This window comes from Lactuca virosa, chromosome 7 (genome assembly GCF_052849685.1).
Source record: "Lactuca virosa cultivar CGN04683 chromosome 7, Lactuca_virosa_CGN04683_v6, whole genome shotgun sequence".
NCBI classification, from domain to species: Eukaryota; Viridiplantae; Streptophyta; class Magnoliopsida; order Asterales; family Asteraceae; genus Lactuca; species Lactuca virosa.
In genome coordinates, this window is record NC_136432.1 from 16,320,298 (window position 1) to 16,336,607 (window position 16,310).

Here is a 16,310-nt window from a genome sequence, read left to right on the forward strand (position 1 = left end):
CAAAGATTGGTTGCTCAGGGACAGTTGGAAGTATAGTGCTAATTTTGGAAGGACCATATTGACATATTCTGAAAAGAGGCATTTCTTATTCAGAAGTGATAGTCAAAATGAGAATATGGAGTTGTCTCCATAAGTGGAAGTTATCTATGTAAGATTAGAAAACTTAATGAAAGAAGCATGTCCAAAGCAATGTACTTTGAATATGAGACTTAGTTTCCATGGAGTTTATCTCCATTGGAATACCTTATAATGACTGTTGACAAGTCTTTGTGACTTTGTACATATTCATTACAGGAGGGTCAGTGCATATAAGTTTAAAATCTAAACAGATTTCGATAAATGATAGGAATTTGAAATTCTCACATTTTTCGATAAGGATTTGGGAGTGTGAAATTAGAATCATTGAAATTATGTTCAATTGGTTTATTTCACAAAGTAAGGATCATAGACAAACATAGAGTGCATACTTGGTGTATGGCAAAGCTATTGTTTAAGAAAAACATAGTGTACATGCTTGGAGCATGGGACAACTAGTGTTTTTAATTCAAGTATAAAGTTGATAAAACCGAAACAATGAATAATGAGTAATCAGTATGGTGATAAATAAAAGTGTTTATTTATATTCATAGGGTTTGATACCATATTTGATTCATTTATTCTTGTGTTTCACTTTGCATGTTTTGACTTCCAGAATAACTAAGTCGCTCTTCCTGAATGATTAAGTTATTCAAACCATCCACAGTCGGTCATATGTTGGAAGTAGATATGAATCAAGACTGTCATGGGTTGGTTTGTAGAGGTCCAAGTTGGTGGACAAAGTGGTGCTACAACACTCATGAGTGCTCATAAGTTCTAAGTATTGGATTCAACCCACGCTCATTTGAATCACTTCATGGATTTTATCACGAGTGATCATGAGACGATAATATCTTATATTCTTAAAACCTAGAGATATGAGTTGTTACTATGAGTTGGTTATACATTGATTGCACGAAAACGCATTGGTAACTCGATGTTATAAAACGTGCCTTTTTGTATGATTCAACAAGTAGTAGAACAAGCCATATGAGTCGAAGTTTATCCATTCCTTTTACCTTCGGGATAAAAGCGATATTTGTGGGCCCCTCGATGATTTAGCGATGACACATGCGAGTGCTTGGCCAAGCCAGGACTGATTTGATTTGTTCAATCAGTCAGTCATCATAAATCGAAAATCGGGAAACAACAAATGGACAGAGAGAATGATTATAATCCATGTCTCAGTCCATATGATATCTAGAATGGAGGAATATATGATCCCTTATCTAATGGACAAGTCATTGACAAGGTCAGAGTTCGACAGCGGCTTTAAGAGCTACGATTGCCAGTTAGGTTTTGAAGTCATACTCAATAATAGTTTTAGACTTATCCAAGTGGGAGACTGTTGGATTAATGTCTAAGTCCATAACTATATTTGGTATGTACTTGACCCGACCCGGCATGGTCCATTTGGGTTGCACTTCACCGGCACAATTTATATGGATAGTCTTTTGAGAATAGTATATTTATGATTTATATTAATATATTATAAGTTCTAATATATTAATATGGAATCATATTATTTAATTAGTATTGATCAAGAATTAATTTAGAATTAATTAAGTGATCAAAAAGAACTAATTAAATATGGACTCTTATATATATGGAATGGGCCAAGTTCATTTAGGATGGGCTAAGCTTTCATGGATGGTCCATGGAGCTTTTAACCCATGGATCCTATGTAAATGAAAGGTCATGGGTATTAGGGTTTACATGGATGTAACCCTAATCCTCCATAATATATAAAGGGGTCCTTGGCTCACAAAATTGGAACAAGTGTGTGAAAATAAGAGTGGGCCGATTTTAGTGTGCATACATATTCTCTCAAGTTCTTCCAAGGTGTTTTGGTGATTTGTGATTCCATTTGAGGCTTCCACACTATTGGGGCTAAGCTCTTAAAGCTTGAAGACATCAAGCTACATCAAAAGGTATGTCATCTAACTAGAACTTTGTAGTATAGGTGCTTCATAATATGCTAGTTAGGATGAAACCTTAGAATAGTTAATATTTGTATGTATAATAGAGAAAACATAGATCCAAGGTTTATAGGGTTGCATGTACACCATAGGAGTGTTAGAATGCTCAAAACCCAACAAAAAGGCCCTAGGCTATCAAGCATCATATAATCATGCAATTCTATCATGTAATTCCTGAGGATCCCTAGCCTATCACTAGCATGTTGTTCAAACATATCACAACATTAAATAATAGTATGGTATTTTGGGGTCTACATACTGGCTCCGGCTGATCATACACATCCCATCCTCCTTTAGTATTTTGAAAACTGTTTGAAAATCTTCTCCTTAGTTTGAGATTGGATACACACGAGTGTTCCTCCAATTCACTCAAACCAAGGCTCTGATACCAACTTATAACATCCATAAAATTTTGAAAATTTTAAAACTTTTACATAAATCCAAAAACCATCATTGTGTACATATTGTTTTCAAAATAAGTTCGACATCAGAGAAATCCCATAAATCATGAAATAAAATATGAGGAGGTGCACAATCATGCCTTCGCCTTCCCGCGATCCTCTGAGGTACCTGAAACATAATCGAAAACTGTAAGCCCGAAGCTTAGTGAGTTCCCCCAAAATACCAATCACAATACAAAAACCAGAATAATATCACAAACAGCATGCATTCAGAGCCTTTAGTCTGACTAGAACGCCCCACCAGCCTACAGTCTATCTGGTACACTCAAAGAACCTATAACATGACTGGTACGCCACCTCGGGCCTTCAGCCTATCTGGAACGTTCTCCGGGCCTTCGGCCTGACTGCTACGCCCCACTGGCCTTCAGTCTATCCGGAAGGCCCTGGGCTTGTTGGCCTTCAGCACAAAGCAGGTCCGCCTCAACCCAATCACACATAACATGTCGACATATACATAACAATTAAACATATAACCAGTCAATCAGACAAACAGACAGATCTTACAGATCACTAAGTATAGCATCATCCTATTGTCAAGACACAGAGCTAACAGATCACTACAATACTCAATCATGCAATAATCAAGATAATAATCCAAAAGGGTCGGCCTTAGTGCCTTCGACCCAACAAGTACGGTGAGGAACACTCACCTCACAAGTAGTGCTGAACCGGTAAAATACAACTCTAAAACTCAGCTCCAGACTCAAATGCCTACAACCACCATGTGACCATTTCTATCAAAACCCTAAAATACCCAAAATTCCCTCAAAGTCAAACTTGGTCAACCATGGTCAAAGTCAAAGTCAACAGTCAAGGTCAACAGTCCATGTTGACCCAACTCGTCGAGTGCACCTACCAACTCGTCGAGTTCCTATAGTATCCAGAGAAGCGGGAAAACCCTAGCCAAGTCTTCGAGTTGGTTGGACAACTCGCCGAGTTTTCCCGGCTTAACACATGCAGTCCTTTTTCATCAAGTCTGACGCTTTAAAATGTAGATCTGATACCCAAGAGCTGGAAAACCACGTAAAGTTGCTAACTTTACGTCCATGCATGCCACCAAGAGGCTCCAAAACTCAAAGAAGGCTTAATAAGGGACCTAAACCATGAAGGGGGCCTAGAACTTGATAAACCTTGAAACTTTAAGCCCAAAGAGGCCACAAAACGTCCAAATATGAAGTGATAACTTCATGAAATGCTCAACACCGTGAACAATCCCAAAATGAGCCTAATATGACAATAAAATTCCAAGGAAGAGATATAAGAAATAGATAAGCAAGTTGTCGACTTTTTACCTCAAAATAACTGCAATACTCCAAGAGTTTCTGTATCTGAAATGTTCCCTTCAATCCAGACACTTCCAACCTTAAGCTCCTTCAAAAGAACACCAAGAAATCACTCTTCAAGCTCACACACACATAAATATGGGAGAGGATGTGCGAACTAGGGTTTTCTGGATAGAGGAGACTGATAAGGAGGTCACCCAAAGGGTATAAGGCCTTTAAATTGGGTGAAACACCCTAAAAATTAGGGTTTCTTAATCAGCCACCAACTCGTCGAGTTTTTCCTCATCAACTCGTCGAGTTGGTCCAAAAATATGTGCAGCCCAAAAGCCTTCAACATGTTGTGTTGAGGCCATCAACTCGACGAGTTCCAAGGGGAATTTGTCTTTTAAGGAATAAATCTCATACCTGGAAGTCGGGATGTTACAATTTCTAATGATTCAAACACGTTGGTTAAAGTATACTTTTAGGGCCAAATGTGCAAAGAAATGATAATTGATCATATATATATATATATATATATATATATATATATATATATATATATATATATATATATATATATATATATATATATATATATATATATATATGGGTCATGTGGTCATTTTCTCACACTTTATGGCCCTAGAATGAAAGTTATCAAGTATTTAAGGAGGCTAAACCCTAAAATCCGGGAATCACTTCATTTTGAAACAACCAAACCCTTATTTTTATCCTCCAAGTTCATTTTAAGTGACTTCATAACTGGAGTTTCCATTCTTGAAGTTTTTGTGAAGATCCAAGAAGGTGGTGTAGTGTTTTTGGTGTTTTTTGAGTGGGGATTCTTCTAGTAGAGATCAAGTCCTCCTTCCTCATTCTTTCTCTTAGAAATTCATCATATTTACAGAGGTATAAATTATTTTCTTAACCTCCATCCCTATTTTCAAGTCCTTGTCTTAATGCTTGAAGTATTTGGTGACGTTTTTCAGAAGTTAGAAATATGGATAAAATTGTTGATTTTTTTTGCGACCGCTGTGGAACTCACTCTGGTTTGAATTAGACAATGCCTCATGAAGAGGAAACTTTAGGAAATCGATTCTAGTTTACACAAAGTCCAATAACATCCCGTTTGGAGTTGTAGGTTCTATTTTACACTCAAAACACTGAACAAGGGTCGGGCTGTGAAACTTCAAAATATGAAACTTAGACTTTGTTTTCTATTTTGATTGCATGTTTCTAATCAGAGTTTTGTGAAACCTTTTAGGGTGCTTAGTGGCCTCTTGAAGATTTTACTCCTCAATTCATTTCTTCCCATAACTTGGATTTGAGGTGAGCATTCTTGTGGTTGTTTAAGTTTCATGTATGCACTACAAGAAAAAGACCCTTTTACGACGCGCAAACCACGACACTCGTTGATTTATGTTACGCAAAAGAGAGTGACATTAAAAAAGTGTCATCTCTTCAAAAAATTTAAGGATAGAGGACACGCATTATTGCGCGCCCTTAAATTAGTGTCTCATGTAAAAAAAATAAAAACACGGAGGGCACTTTATCTAAAATGTGTGTCCTCTGTGAATGTCATTTTATATACTTTTTTTAAGAAACGCGGGTCTCTCTTCTTAGAGGGAAAATGAAATCCCCAAAAATTTTAAACCTGACTTTCTTCTCCTACATTCGTATCGATATGTTCTCTAACATCTCCTCTCCTTCGTCTCCGCCCCTCACCCACACCGACTTTTCACGCCTCACACGACGATGATGTTCAGGCCCTCTCGACCAAGACTACATCCACCATCATCGTTCCATTTATGTGAGCCCTAACAATTAACGAAGATGGAGAAGACTATGGAACAATCAATGTACATCAAGTTTAAGGTTACAGGTCTAAGATTTCGTCTGATAATTGTACTCTCTCTCTCTCTCTCTCTCTCTCTCTCTCTCTCCTTCTTTGTTTTTCTTGCAATTGATTTTTGAAAAAAAAAATATTGATAATCACCGTCTTCATCTAAGTCAAGAAATTTATGGTTGTTTGATTCACTAATCACTATCCTCAAGCTAATCCCAGAAAGAGTTCAATTTGATCGTTTTTCTCATGTTCGTGATGTTTTTCTTCTGAGAAATTTACGCTTGAACCCTAATTTCAGACACCAGTGTCTCTTTTTTTTCTTGCGACTTCGGTCTCACTCCTTCTTGCCTAATTTCATGAAGGAGATGAGATTGTTGTTTGTGGCTTTCAGTGTTTGGAATGAAGGTTCCTTCTGTGTGTGCAGTCAGTCAGGTACTTATTATTCGTTTTTCTCATGTTCGTGATGTTTTTCTTCTGAGTAATTTACGCTTGAACCCTAATTTCAGACACCAGTGTCTCTTTTTTTTCTTGCGACTTCGTTCTCACTCCTTCTTGTCTAATTTCATGAAGGAGATGAGATTGTTGTTTGTGGCTTTCAGTGTTTGGAATGAAGGTTCCTTCTGTGTGTGCAGTCAGTCAGGTACTTATTATTCGTTTTTCTCATGTTCGTGATGTTTTTCTTCTGAGAAATTTACGCTTGAACCCTAATTTCAGACACCAGTGTCTCTTTTTTTTTCTTGCGACTTCGTTATCACTCCTTCTTGCCTAATTTCATGAAGGAGATGAGATTGTTGTTTGTGGCTTTCAGTGTTTGGAATGAAGGTTCCTTCTGTGTGTGCAGTCAGTCAGGTACTTATTATTTGTTAGTCCCCTAAACAAGGGTAAGATGGTCATTTACTCAATGACGTTGATATGCAGGCAACTTTAGCTTTGTTTTTAGCAAGAAGAACATATGGAATTCTTATAAATATTGGTTTCCATCAACCATATGTTGTCCCAAGTATGTTAGTCTTTCATCCTCTTACCATAATCACTAATACACAAGAATCATGTTACAAGCATTAAGTTAGTGTTTACAATGTCGGAATCAACAAAGGAATGGAATTGCTGATTCCATTTGTGTCATTTCCAGTTTTACATGGTAAAGTAATGCATAAAGTGGGTGTTGTATCTATGGGTGTTGGAGGCTTAAAGCTTACTGAATACCTTAAAGAGCAACTTCGTCTAAGAAATCTACATGTTTCTTCATTATACACTGTTCACTCATTGAAAGAGGTACTCCTTAGTCCTTATAAAATATATTTATTTTCATAATTTTTTTTCTTAATAATGTTTTCTTGTTGTAGAATCTTTGCTATGTTGCTTTTGACTATGAGAGTGAATTAAAGAAGGATAATACAAAAGCATCATACAAAGTTGCTTCTGAGGGATTCTTTACTCTCGAGAAAGAACGTTTCCAAACAGGAGAGATTCTCTTCTAGCCACATATTGCAGGATTAATGTAATCTTTTATGCACTTTAATATCTATAAACTTATGCCCTTGAATTATTTTTATATAATTTCCAATTTTACCTTTTTTGGTCTCAGAAATACAATGGGTCTACATCAGGCAGTGGCAGATTGCATTGAGCGTTGCCATGCTGCCACAATGAGAGCCGAGCATACTTGGTTCAGGACAGTTGTGTTGGCTGGAGGCACTGCATGTTTACCAGGGTTACCAGGTATAAATTAATTTATAAATATAAATGTCTTTAATTTTTAATATAATATTAATTTATAAATGCTTCATGTTTTAATTAATTGTAGAAAGATTAGAAAAGGAAGTATATGATCTTCTACCTCCCTCCATATCCAATGGAATTTGTGTTATCACTTCCCCTTATGGTGCTGATTCTGCATGGTATGGAGCAAAACTTCTCATCAATGTAAGCATCCACAACCCTAAATTTTTTTTAATATTTCTTTTATGAATTTAAAAAAAAAGTATATTTTAATCTTTGCAGTTGAGCACATTTCCAAATTCATGGTGCATCACTGAGGAGACTCAGTCAAAGTCAAAAAGATCCCTCATATGGTGAAAACTTATATGCTACAAATAAGAGTCTTGTTGTAATCTATATAATTATGTAATAACAATATTTCAGTATTTCATTGAATTAATTTTTTCTCCCTCTTCTTAGTGATGTACAAAGCTTACCTCAGCAACTGGTGGGCCCACTGTTGAATCATATATTTTGAAGGCTCTTCAGGTTAATCATTAATACTCTGAAGATCAATCCATCATACAGCCATGTGTGACTGTTTTAAGATGTCTTAATAGCTCTCTATATGGTAGTTTCAAGTCTGAAACACAAGAGCTTCTCTTTCAAGAACTCGTGTGTTTGTTTCGAAGCTACAATGGCGACATTCAAAATGCTGCTAGAATCGCTTTGTTACAGATAAAGATTTCCAGATCAATGGTGCAACACATGCTTGATTATGTTTTGGAAAAATCAAGTCCATCAACTAGTACCCTACATGGGAAAAAGAAAAAGAAAGTAACAACAGGTAATAATATATTAATCTTTATGATAAATTGTATTCATAATCTGTAAATGTGTCGTTTTTTTAATACAAGTTGTTTTCTGCAGTGGGATAGTCACTCCAAGAAAGTATTTGAAGACCTGATTTCCATTATTGTCCCATGTTGGCTATCAAGGACTGAAAATCCAGAAGAAGTGTTACAAGTTTTTTTGTATATATTACCTGATGTTACTGAACATAGAAGGCTTTCAATCATTGTACATCTTTTAAGTACTTTAGGGGAGAGTGGAAGCTTAGATTCATTACAGAAAGGTAAGTTTGTCTATTCCGGTTTTATCCTTGCTAAACTGTCATGTGTACATGTGCACATTCTGATTACTTCATTTTCTATGATATTGGTTCAGATCTTGGTCAATTTTCTGCAATATATGAATCATGTTTTCCAGTTGTTACAAAAGAGTGGGAAAAGTTAGAGACATTTGGGGTTGGAGTTGCTACATATGAGGTATCTTTGAAGAGATTTAGATTTTTTATGAGCATTTCATGATTTACAGCTTTTGTATTAACTTTTACACTTGATGCTTACATTGTTACAAAAGAGTGGGAAAAGTTAGAGACAACATGGTTTTGATTTTGTGATAAAGGGATCTTTCGGGGGTTCTTTCTGGATTGACCAAGGAGTTCAACATCGACAAGTTTCTAGGGGTATTTTTGGAATCCCTCATGGAGTACAGTCATGATGATGATTCGTGCCTTAAAGTGTTGATTTCCATGATAAAAGTCGTGCCTTAAAGTGTTGCTTTCCATGATATGCTCTTTCCGGATTCTTTTAAACAGGATTTAGTAATCTTTTTTTGTTAGTATGTTGGTTGGTTGTTTGTAATGCAGCTTGGAGTTGAAACTGTCCCAGTCTTTGTTGGCCCAGTCAGCTACTTATTGCTGTCAAAACGCGTGACAGATTCCAATTCTTCTTCAATTCCATATCCTGCCAAAACATTGCTACTGTTGAATACAAGGTAGGGCATTTATGTCTTTTCACCAATCTTGTTGCATATTCTTAACTCATCTAATTTTGGCAGGTTGATCCTGCTACATGCCCAATAATGATCTTTAGGGTCTGCTAGAAGGATTGGAGATTGCAGTTAAGCTTCTATCTAAGACTTCACGCCAATGACTTGATGAATTTAAGCTAGCAATGTTTTACTTGATTTAAACATGAACCCTAAGATATCATACTTTGGCATGGCTAGAAGCTTTGGAGGAAACGAGACTCAAGCAAAAGCAAACACACAGAGTTGTTGGCACATAGTAAGCTAGATAATGCAATTGTATATGAATTCTGCTTTTCTTGAGTTCATTTTTTTGTAACATTTACTCACTATTGGAATAATTATTTGTATTTGACATATTAGTGAAATGAATTATCTTTGTTATTTATGGTATTTTATTTTGTATTATGAGATTTTTAATGTGTTATTTAATTTAAAAATTAGTAAATCTATCAAAATATATAATTTTTAAAACATTTAACTTTATGACACGCAAAAATGTGTGTCGTCTTTCTTTATGACAGGGGCTTTAATGATACGCAATGCGCGTCGTAAATGTGCGTCGTAAGGTTACGACACGCAAAAGCGTGTCGTCTTCTTTATGACAGGGCCTTCCTTGACACGAATGGTGTGTCGTAAGAACGCGTCGTAAATAGACGACGTGCCAAAGCGCGTCGTCTCTCGTTATGACAGGGCCTTCCTTGAAGCGCATTTGCGCGTCGTCTGAGCGTCTTACGACGCGCATTTGCGCGTCGTCTGAGCGTCTTACGACGCGCATTGCGCGTCGTAAAAGGCTGTTTTTCTAGTAGTGATGGGAATTTCGCATGCTTAGTATGGTCTAGTTAATTGTGTGTAATATGACAGTCTAAGTTTATGAGATCTTTGAAACCTGGTTTTGTGAGGTAATTAAGTAACAAATAACTTAGGGAAGCTTTTGTATTCTAGATTCCTTAGAATGGGTAATTTGTACAGGAAAAGAGTGGTAGGTTCATGCTAGTGGTGAGGGTTATTTTTTATGTTAAAATATGATGTTATGCATGCTATGTTTCTATCATAACATGTTTGTATGGAACTAGGAAATGCACGCTAGAAAGTTTGTTGCTAAAATGCATATCTATTTACATGCTTATGATGAGAAATAAATTCTCTAAGATCGTTTAGATTCGTAACAGATTTAGACAAACACAATAAAAGCAAAGAACACCAGACGAATCAAATAAGAGCTGAATGATTAATATGCTCCACCTCATAACAGCTCAATAAACAACTTCGACTGTAGAGGTGTGCTAGGGTTACAATACAATGAAAGGAATAATAATTAAGAAGCGTACAGAGAACGATGCATGCATGCATCTTATATATTAAACCCTAATGATATAAACACGGCTGGACAGGCCCAAACCATGATAACAATGAACCGAGGTAACAGGCCCAATGACGTAACTCCTAGACTCAACAATCTCACCCTTTGCGTCAATTGAGGCGGGAGATCATTTCGGTTGAGTGAGAGTGGATTTCTTCACAGTCTTGAATAGCTTCGGTATGATGGCGAGAAGAGTTTGATGGAAGTCAATATACAACCAAAGCATATCCAAAAAAAATTTCTTATCAGCATCAATGTTTTGCTTACACCTGTGAATGATGTCAAGAGTGTGCTTCAGACAAGAAGTGGAGAACATGTGTTTATCATCAAGAGCGAACAAGCACTTTTGGCCTTCGGCTCTTGTGAACATGACTGTGTGATACTTCATGTCAATCCTACCCATCTGCATCTTGTTAATGTCGCTTGCCTTCCCAATTGGTTTGATTGTAGATTTCTTCCTTAAGGCAGAGGCGATCTCTTGATCCATCTTGGCAACCTCATGAATGTAAGAAACTAACATTCGCTTGATGTGATCGATGATAGGCTCGTACTGCTGTTGATCAGTTAGCAAAATGTTGTTCAGAAGGATCCAGTCGTGTGGGTTTAAGTTCGGCAGATCAGCAAGAGAGATCATATGAACCGAGTTGTCAGAGCCTCGGGTCACTTTGAACTTCACATTTATAAAATTCCCCACTGAAGTTGGTTTCAATACCTTGACCGTTGTGATCTTTTGTGCGCTCCAGGTCAAGTATTGTGGTTGAGAGAATGCAAGATAGTAGTCAATTAATTCTCGGTTAACCTTCGGGTCAGGAGAAGGAACAGTGGCGATTGGCTCAAATCAATGAAACACAAATGCATTTCGGGTGATAGGCATGTCTAACTGAGAGTCTCTCGAATTCTCACGATCAAACGAGATGACCGGTTCAAGCCAATGAGTGCTAGGAGACTCGATTACTTCTTTTAAGAGCTTCTCCAATAACCATAAAGGAAATAGAGTTTTTCTACTTTCCAATGTGTCGTGAGCTTCTTTTTGTTTTCTTTCCCTCTTTTCTTCTTCTCTTGCGATGCGAAGATTTTCATTAAGCTCTCGGTCACGTTGCTTTCTTTTGAGAGCATCTTCTTCGGTTTCTTCCTCATCACTATCATCGATTATCTTTTTGCTTTTATTCTTCACACTAGAACCCGAAGCTTCATTAACCTTTGGCTCAGTGGTGACTTTTGGTTGTGAAGAGATTTGAATAGGTTTGCTTATTGGAGGTTGTGGGGGTTGACCCTGACGTGCTTCTCCCCCTTGTTTCGGAGGGACACCAGTCTCTGGAACACCTTCTATACGGCTCAACATGTCAAGAGCAGGTCTCAGCTTCTCAGCCAAGTGCCGTCGGACGGTGAGAGTAAGAACCGAATCATGTGCCTCTAGGAGATTGGACAAAAGCGAGTTCACATCACCAACACAGCTTTTGATAACTGCTCTCTCAGACTTGAGATCGTCAATTTCCTTGGTCGCCTGATTGAGCTTCAAGGTTTGAGTTTTGAGCTGAGTAGTGCGAAGAGCCAGTTCATCCATGATTTTGTTTTCCACAGCCAACTCAGTCTGGAGTTCATCAAGACGAGACTTGACTGAAGATACGAACTCTGCATTATCAGTTTTAATACCCGTTCTAATGCTTTCAAAATGCTTCCACTCAGCTTGAAGCGATTTGCTGAGATTCTCAATAGTGGCATTAACAGTTTCGGCGTTCTTTTGAGCAGCCACCTGAAGAGAATCTAGAAAGAGATTAGCATCAGAAATTAGTTTTTCGATGTTTTCGGTCGCTTTCTTACATTCCTTTGTGGACTCTTCAACAACGATGGTTGCTTTCTGGCAAGAGGAGGTGGAAGCTTCAATGGCTTTGGTAGCTTTGGAAATAGAGGAGTCATGCTCCTTGAAAAAAGGTGCCAACATAGCTTTGATATCAGCCTCTGAGTAAGTCTCGCTTGGAGTGGAAGATGAAGAGGAAATCAGCTTGTCAAGTTTCTCGTTAAGCTCCTTTAAATTTCGTTTCGTTACAGGAGCATCATCATCATCATCATCGCTCTGAACTCTGTAGGGGCTATAATGGTAGGAATCAAAGTCAACATCCTCCCCACCGAGAACGGTGTCAGATTCATTTGAGATAGGTGGAGATAGAGGTTTAGAGGTAATCGGGGTTTCGGTCCCTGAAGTAGGTGCCCCCGTATCAGATACGTTGACACGAACTTGAGGTTCGGTTGTAGTAGTGGTGGTGGTGGTAATTTCTGTGAATAGGGGGGTTGGTATTGGTATAGAAGTTGCAGTTTGAGAAGAGATTGGAGGAGGACATGGAGCAATTGTAATAGGAACGAAGCGAGTAGGAGAGAAAGCATGTGAGTTTCGGTTACCATGATGAGCCGGTGAAGTTGGAGGCGAATTTCCTTGGAGCAAACTCTCATCTTGAGACTGTTCACTATCGCTTGACTCTTGTTCGGGCTGTTGGTTAGAGGGAACATAGTCTGAATCACCTGAAGATTGATCCTTTGGCTTGGCACCTTCTTCTTGATCTTTCGTTTCTTAGGAGAGGAAGTAGCCGCTTGTTCTGACTTTCGCTTTTTAGGCGTAACAGCTTTAGATGAAGGTCCTTCCTTCTCGCTTTTTTGTTGATCAACCTTCTTCCCTCTTGTCGCTGGTTTATTAGCGGCATCCAACGATATTTGCATTTCAGGGGTTAGTTGCATCGGTCCCGTAGGAGGAAGCTTCTTGTATTCACTAATGAGCTTGCTTTCCCCAGAAACACAGTTGTACATAGTCTCAGGAATGGAACCAATGAACAGAAATTTGGTTGGATCGGCGACAATAATCTTTGTCATCTGAAAAGTGGCGATTGACGACATCAAAGAGTCTACCATTACTGGAATGTGGCATTTCTCCATTGCCTATTGAGTAACTAAGGTCCAAAACCTGCCACTTGAGATTTTGGAATAACGAGAAGCTGAGCTTAGGCTTTGTACCAGTTGAGTCCAGAGAATAGACCCATAGTCCATATTGATCCCATTGTAAAGACCATAGAGGAGAGTCATAAATGCTTTGCTTGCCCCGTCAGACGCTGCAACCCTCTCCGATAAGCCCTTGAAAAGAATAGTGAAAAGACCATTCCATTGTGGAGGAAGGCATGACTTCTTCTTCAAATTCTGACTGATTGTCGTCATCATTCGTATTACCATTCTCCCCCTCGAATGATGAAACTATTTCAACATCAGGTTCAGAACTCTCCCCCTCGATTGGAGGTTCATGGTTCATTGTTGGAGATGGGTTCTCCCCCTGGAAAGGCAAATCAGGTCGCTTTGATGTAGAAGAACCCTCCCCCTGGAAAGTGGTGCGGTCATTTGTGGGTTCGCCTGGACCTTTGGGTTTGCTTGGGTCTTGAGGTTCGCTAGGATCTTGAGGTTCGTTAGGATCTTGAGGTTTGCCTTCCATGGCTTTTTCAACTTCGTTGATTATCTCATTCAGGTTGTCAACCTTGTTATCAGCCGCTTTTGCTTCAGAGAGAAATGCATTCTCTGGTTCATCAAAGAGCAACATGTACTCTTCAAACAGATTGGATATTGGAGCCGTGACTTGACCTGTTTGTGGAAAGATCTCATCCATTGGACTTTTACAGGATTGAATTTTCTTCACGTAATTGTCATCAAATGTGACATAGTAGGTTTCTTCTATCTTCTTTGATCTTTTATTCAGAACCCTATATGCCTTGCAGGTAAGAGAGTAGCCAAGAAAAATCCCTTCGTCTGCCTTCACATCAAACTTGTTTTAGTTCTCTTTAGAGTTAAAGATGAAGCACCTAGAACCGAAGACATGGAAGAATTTAACATTAGGCTTGCGATTATTCAAAATTTCATACGGTGTGATAGAAAATCGCTTATTGAGAAAGGTTCGATTCTGGGTATAGCAAGCGGCAGAAATCGCATCAGCCCAGAAGTACAGAGGTAGAGAAGCGAAGTTGAGCATAGTTCGGGCGGCTTCACACAACGAACGGTTTCGCCTTTCAACTACACCATTTTGTTGTGGAGTATAGGGTGCGGAGAAGTTGTGAGTTACTCTCTTTTCGGCCAGACATTCTTCAAAGTCGTTGTTTTTGAATTCTAACCCATTGTCACTTCGGACATTTCTCACTACCTTTCTCAGCTTTACTTCCACCTGTTTTATGAAGTTTTTGAGTTGTGGAGTTTCCTCTGATTTCTGTTTAAGAAAGAAAACCCAAGTGAAACGTGAAAAATCATCGACAATAACAAGAATGTACCTTTCTCAGCTTTACTTCCACCTGTTTTATGAAGTTTTTTGAGTTGTGGAGTTTACCACCAATACTTTCTATGGCCGATGGACCGCATAGATCGATGTGTAGAAGCTCAAGAGGTTCGATGATCTTTGTGTTAACACGTGTGGGATGACTCTTCCAGCTTATCTTTCCCATTTCGCATGCAGCACACAAATGTTCCTTGTCAAACTTTAGAAGTGGCAGTCCTCGCACATGATCACCAAGAACCAGCTTGTTGATGTATTTGAAGTTAAGGTGCGAGAGTCTTCGATGCCATAGCCAGCTTTCATCAGAATGAGCTTTCGTTAGAAGACATACAACAGGCTTCCCTCGTATCAGATTTAGATTTAATGGATACATTTGGCCTTTACGATGGGACTTCAACAGAACCGTCTTAGTTTTCTTTTCAATGATTTCGGATCCTTCATCATCAAATGAGACCTTCAGGCCAGTTCCTACAACCAATTGCGAGACACTTATGAGATTGTGTTGCAATCCTTCCATGTAGACCACCTTTCGAATGGAAAAATCTCCGTTCGTTATCATTCCATAGCCTTTTATTGTGCCATATGAGTTGTTTCCATACTTGACACAACCGCCATCATTTAGAGCCTGAAACTCCCTCAGCTCTTCCCGTCTCCCTATCATGTGACGAGAGCAGCCAGTATCGATATACTATTCGTCGTCAAACTGCTCGTCACTGATAACCTGCAAAAATCAAGTGATTTACGAAACCAGTTGCTTGGGTCAACGTGAGCCTTTTACAGAACAGGGAATAGCAATAGAAAAATCAACCATATATGTTCATTTTATTAAAGTGGTTTCGTCTTTCCTTTTGATGATGAAAACTTTAATTTTGTTAGCTTTCGATTTGTTTGAATCAGATTGTGGAATTTTATTTTGATTCTTAACAAACTTGTTCTCTTGTTTCCTAGTGTTAGCTGTCGTCTTCTTCGTTTGTGTTTCATATTTTGAGACGAGCTTTCCTTTTCCCTTGACATCCTTGTTAGGATTTTGCTTTGGTTGAGAATGAGGAGGATGGGAGTTAGGACTGAAACTGGTCTTTCGGTTCTTGTTACTGCTAGATTTGGGACCGAAACTGCCTCTTCGGTTCGTCTGACTGCAGGATTGGCAGTGATTGCATGGATCAGAGTTAGTCTTTGATCTTTCTTTCGCCTTGTGATTGGACGCCTTTTCTGTGCGAACATAATTGGAGTTTTGGAAGTGCCAAAACTGTTTCCTTTCATTGAGATTCTTTTGATATCTCCTGTTTCGCTGGCGTTTTTGTTCAGCAAGCTGCTTCTGAGACTTGTCAATGTTTACTTTCGGCTTCAGTCTTTCTGCACGAGTTTCGCTCTTCAATGAAGAGGTTTCGCTTGCTACCTTTTCAGGTTCGCTTTGAATTCCTTTAGTACCACTTGTGCTTGGTACATCAAAGCTTGTT

At 38.5% G+C, this 16,310-nt stretch overlaps 1 pseudogene; it reads left to right on the top strand.

Annotated features, from left to right (window-relative positions):
• Positions 1-5,610: 5,610 nt before the first annotated feature.
• LOC145126430 (uncharacterized) lies at positions 5,611-9,251 on the top strand (annotated as a pseudogene).
• The last annotated feature ends 7,059 nt before the right edge of the window (positions 9,252-16,310 follow it).